This window comes from Ascaphus truei, chromosome 12 (assembly GCF_040206685.1).
Source record: "Ascaphus truei isolate aAscTru1 chromosome 12, aAscTru1.hap1, whole genome shotgun sequence".
NCBI lineage: Eukaryota > Metazoa > Chordata > Amphibia > Anura > Ascaphidae > Ascaphus > Ascaphus truei.
Window position 1 is genome coordinate 1,502,332 of NC_134494.1, and position 5,894 is coordinate 1,508,225.

The following is a 5,894-nucleotide window of genomic DNA, read 5'->3' on the forward strand; positions in this document are numbered from 1 at the left end:
AGAGGGATACCGGCACCTCATAAAGGGGGCTGTATCTCAGGGAGCAGGGGGTCCCCAGACCTGAAACCAACGCGGTTCAGCTCCGGAGACCCCCTGCACATCTACACTATCAATAAAAATGTATTTAAAATAATTTTTAATGTGCCGATGTTTGCGCAGAGAGAGAGCAGCAGATCTCTCTCTGCTGCAAACACATCTCGCCCCCGCCGCCCATACAGTAGTATCATTTATGTATGTGCATATACAGTACTGTATGTGTACAGTACTGTATGTTAGGGCTTATAGGGGTTGTTGTTATAATATATATATATATATATATATATATATATATATATATATATATATATACACACACACAGTATATATACTGCATTACAATTCATTATAGGGGACGGCTTCAAAGAGAACAGCTCACAAGCGCCCCCATGTGTATTTACACGGCATTGCAGTATTGCAACCAGCCGGAATAAAATGCTTAAATCCTTGCCTGGAAAATAACGCAATACACTCCGGCAGAAAACGATCAGAAACCTGAATACACCCGGGTATACCCGAATTCGCGGGACTAGCCGAGCGAGAATAAAGTGTGTCGGAACTGTAGAGCAGCTATTGTAATACACACACTGTAACAGTGACATACAGCAGCTATTGTAATACACAGACACTAACAGTGACATACAGCAGCTATTGTAATACACAGACACTGTAACACTGATACAGCAGCTATTGTAATACACAGACACACTGTAACACTGACATACAGCAGCTATTGTAATACAGGCACTGTAACAGTGACATACAGCAGATATTTTAATACACAGACACTGTAACAGTGACATACAGCAGCTATTGTAATACATAGACACACTGTAACACTGACACAGCAGCTACTGTAATACACAGACACACTGTAACACTGACCTACAGCAGCTATTGTAATACACATATACACACTGTAACACTGACCTTCAGCAGCTATTGTAATACACAGACACTGTAACAGTGACATACAGCAGCTATTGTAATACACATATACACACTGTAACACTGACCTACGGCAGCCTCCTCTACAACCGCACAATGACATTGGCTGCTGCATGACTTGTGATCTCCCTTCTCCTCTGGGGCTTCTGGGAGTAGTAGTCCTGCTACTCCCACTATATTAGTATTATTACAGATAGATGACTACAAGTCCCAGAAAACCTTGTGTGAAAGCCAACCCATCGCAAAGGATTCCGCCAATCAGTGCAGAGCTTTGGGAATAACGCCCCTTCCCCACCCACACATGGCTGCTGCAAGGTAATGATCTGATCTTCTTTGTTACAAACACAACACACAACTAATACATACTGTGGACACACACACACACGCTATTGTAATACACATATACACACTGTAACACTGATATACAGCAGCTATTGTAATACACAGACACTGTAACACTGACATACAGCAGCTATTGTAATGCACGGACACTGTAACACTGACATACAGCAGCTATTGTAATACACATATACACACTGTAACACTGATATACAGCAGCTATTGTAATACACAGACACTGTAACACTGACATACAGCAGCTATTGTAATGCACGGACACTGTAACACTGACATACAGCAGCTATTGTAATACACATATACACACTAACACTGACATACAGCAGCTATTGTAATACACAGACACAGCAGCTATTGTAATACACATATACACACTAACACGGACATACAGCAGCTATTGCAATACACAGGCACACTGTAACACTGACATACAGCAGCTATTGCAATACACAGGCACACTGTAACACTGACATACAGCAGCTATTGCAATACACAGGCACACTGTAACACTGACATATAGCAGCTATTGTAATACATAGACACACTGTAACACTGACATACAGTAGTAGCTATTGTAATACACATATACACACTAACACAGACATACAGCAGCTATTGTAATACACAGACACACTAACACTAACATACAGTAGTTGCTATTGTAATACACATATACACACTGGAACACTGACATACAGCAGCTATTGTAATACACAGACACTGTAACACTGACATACAGCAGCTATTGTAATACACAGACACTGTAACACTGACATACAGCAGCTATTGTAATACACATATACACACTGTAGCACTGACATACAGCAGCTATTGTAATACACATATAAACACTGTAATGCCGAGTCCATAGACGGACAGGCTGTGCTGAGGCGTGCGGACGCGCCGCGGTGAGCCCCTGCATCCTCAATGAGGATGCCTTGAGAGGGGGCTCACGCGAGCGTCCGCAGGCGTGCTGACGAGTTGGAGGTTTCAGCCGAGCGCCAAGCTGTTTTTCAGCGCGCTGTCGACTGAAAACCTCCAATCACAGCACAGCAGCGTCAACGTCACGGTGCTGTGACGTCGGCGCCGTGACATTGACGTCAGTGCGTCGCGGGTGCGATTGACCCAGCGACGTCACTGCCCCGCCTCCAACCACCTCCCCCCAGCTCCCTTCATGCACGCTGGCTCGCCTGCAAGTCCGTGCAATCGCGCTGACTGAAGCAGGCGAGCCTCAGCGTTAGCGCGCCTCCGCTCTCCCCACCCCTCTATGGCCCGGGCCTAACACTGATATACAGCAGCTATTGTAATACATAGACACACTGTAACACTGACATACAGCAGCTATTGTAATACACAGACACAAGGTAACACTGACATACAGCAGCTATTGTAATACACATATACACACTGTAACACTGACATACAGCAGCTATTGTAATACACAGACACTGTAACACTGACATACAGCAGCTATTGTAATACACATACATACTGTAACACTGACATACAGCAGCTATTGTAATACACATACATACTGTAACACTGACATACAGCAGCTATTGTAATACATAGGGGCCTATTCACCAAACCTCAATAAAATTAGTGCATTGGCGAGCGACTTTGGATTATTTTACCGCGCTACAAAACGTGTGTCCAAACGGCATTCAATAATAAAAAACACAATTTTCTTAAAGTACAGTCAAAAAATGCAAGATCGTACTACTTGGGGATTTAAATGCTGCAGGAGATACCGGCACACCATACCTGTAACTCGGGAATCAGGGGGTCCCCGAGGCTGAAATGAATGCGGTTCAGTTCGGGAGACCCCTTGCTCCCGTACACACTTATTATAAAAAAAAAATTTAAACTTTAATTACTGTAGTGGCTAGCCGCTAAGGCAGTGATTCCCAACCTTTTTTGTTTGGAGGAACCCTTGAAGTTGTTCAAAAAATCTCGGGGGAACCCCTATCTGGCTGACACATATTAGGTTAATTTCACACCTCACGAGCCCCCTCTATTTCCCACCCTCTACCTATGTATTTATCTCCCCTCCGTCTCACTCACTCCCCCCCTCCCGTCTCGCATTTATTTATCTCCCCTGCGTCTCTCTTACTCCCTCTTTTCCTCACTCTCTCCCCCCTCTCCTCTCACTCGCCCCTACCTTCCGTCATTTACCCCACAATCACTCAATCCCCCCCACAAAATACATACCAAAACCCCACCCTCCTAAATACATATAACCCCACCCTGCAATACGTAATTAAAATACCCTCCTCCACCAATACATATTCAAAATGCCCCTGCTGCCCCAATACATTTTGAAAAGACCCCCACCTCCTCAATACATTTTAAAAAGACCTGCACCGCCCCAATACATTTTTAAAAGACAGCCCCCCCCACCCCCCCCCCCAATACATAGTTAAAAAAATTGGACCGCACGGGTAAAATCATCATCATATCTCCCCCAGCACCCCTCATCATAATCATCCTCCTCATATATAAACCCACCCCCCTGCATGTCACTTCAATCCCCCCCCTGCATGTCACTTCAATCCCAACCCTGCATGTCGCATCAATCCCCCCCAGGAAAAAAGGATCCAACGCTCTACGGATTTATATTAAAGCTAATTTATTTGTGTGGCACAAATAAATTAGCTTTAATATAAATCCGTAGAGCATTGGGTCCTTTTTTCCTGAGTGTAGACTTGGAATAATCCTGACAGGTACTCCTTGAACCAGCAGCACAGGTAAACTGTATGTATCTATTTTTCTTTATATTGGTGTGCAGCATATCCTTTTGTTTGCATCAATCCCCCCCTGCATGTCACATCACTCTTCCCCCCCTGCATCTCACATCAACCCCCCCTGTATTTTACCCATTCAGTATGAGCAATGTGTGGCAGGCTAAGGTTGTGAGCGCGCCACCTTCCCCCCCCCCCCATCCACCCCCCGGAGCAACATCCGCCACCACCACCAGGATTCATCTCCTCACCTCAGGCAGTGGAAGCAGCAGTGAGCAGAAGGCAGCAGCGGTCAGAAGTGTGCTTGAGGCGAGAAGACTGCACACGCTCTATAGCAGCAGGCACCGGATGTGCCGTACTGCTAGTGCACGCTCCTAGGGAGGAGGGGGGGGAGAGCCAGGAAATCCATTGCGGGGCCACAGTGAGTGTGGGCGGCTCGGCGGAACTCTGGTTGAGAAACACTGCGCTAAGGTATTGAAGCTGCTTTCATGTGATTTTTAATAATAGTGTACGGAATCAGGGGTCTCCTGAGTTGAACCGCATTAATTTCAGCCTCGGGGACCCCCTGCTTTCCGAGTTACAGGCCCCAGTATTTTATTTATTTATAAAATGCTTTACCAAGAAGTAATACATTGAGAGTTACCTCTCGTTTTCACGTATGTCCTGGCATAAAGTTAAGATGACAAATAATACATGGTTACAAATACAGTTACATAAGTGAACAGGGTATACATTATATACTAGACATTGCATGCACAGTTACAGATAATATATATTATAGGTATATGTAACAGTTACAGACCAGATTAAAATGTGAGACAGCTTAAGGTTTGAAAGAACTTAGCGTGGTGGTGTCTGTGAGAGTCTCCGGTAGATTGGTAACCACTATAGTAATGAAGGGGTTAACCCCTCCCGCTACCCACCCGGTAGGTCTAACCACCTACCCTCAGCCAAGTACCCCCTTCACTCACCTACTCTACCACCAATAAACATTAAAATACCTGCTACCTACCAATAAACAACCCCCTGTACCCGCAAAAAAAAAACCTTCGCTAGCACATACAGTACATTAATGCACGGGAGCGCAAACTTTTTCAACCATGCCCCCCTTTCTGGCCTGTGCCGAAGCTGCACCCACCCCCCTACCTTCCAGTCGCGTCACGGGTCACGTGACCAGTGACGTCACATGACCCCGCGGCGTCATCTAACGGGGCGTTGCCATGGAGAACGCATCAGCTTCTAAATCCCGGTAAGTTTTTTTTGTTGCACAGGCTTCACACGATCCCCCGGCATTAATTTAAATGCCTGGGGGGAAGAGCACAGGACCTCTGCAACAGTCCCGCGCCCCGCCAGAAAAATCTCCGGCCCCCTGGGGGGGCGCGCCCCGCAGTTTGCGCACCGTTGCATTAATGGGCAAAATTTCCATTATCCAGATATGGATAATAGTGCATTTGACCATTAAAATCAAAATCAGACAGCATAAAGTAAATTCAAGTTCTAGTTACCCCTGCCAGGATGAAGGCCGTTCTCGTCCTCATCAGCATCGTGCGTGTGCGTGTGCGTGCGTGCGTGCGTGCGTGCGTGCGTGCGTGTGTGTGTGTGTGTGTGTGTGTGTGTTGTGTGTGTGTGTGTGTGTGTGTGTGTGTGTGTGTGGAGCATGCGCATTTTAAGTGAAACTTCTTTGTCTTTTGTCACTGTTTTGTCACAGAACTTGTATTTGTGATGGACATGTTTTTAATTATAAATCAAAACACAATTTCAGTGGCAAAACGCAAAGAAGTTTGACTTAAAATGCGAGTTTTAGCTATTTGC

The 5,894-nt window shown here is 45.5% G+C and overlaps 1 protein-coding gene across 1 annotated transcript in view; it reads left to right on the forward strand.

Moving 5' to 3' along the window:
• Positions 1-1,258: 1,258 nt before the first annotated feature.
• Positions 1,259-5,894, forward strand: part of LOC142464297 (uncharacterized) — a 35,463-nt gene continuing 30,827 nt past the window's right edge. Inside the window, exon 1 of the mRNA XM_075567773.1 lies at positions 1,259-1,299. The gene's annotated coding sequence lies outside the window, so the exon portion shown is untranslated. The remainder of the gene's footprint in view (positions 1,300-5,894) is intronic.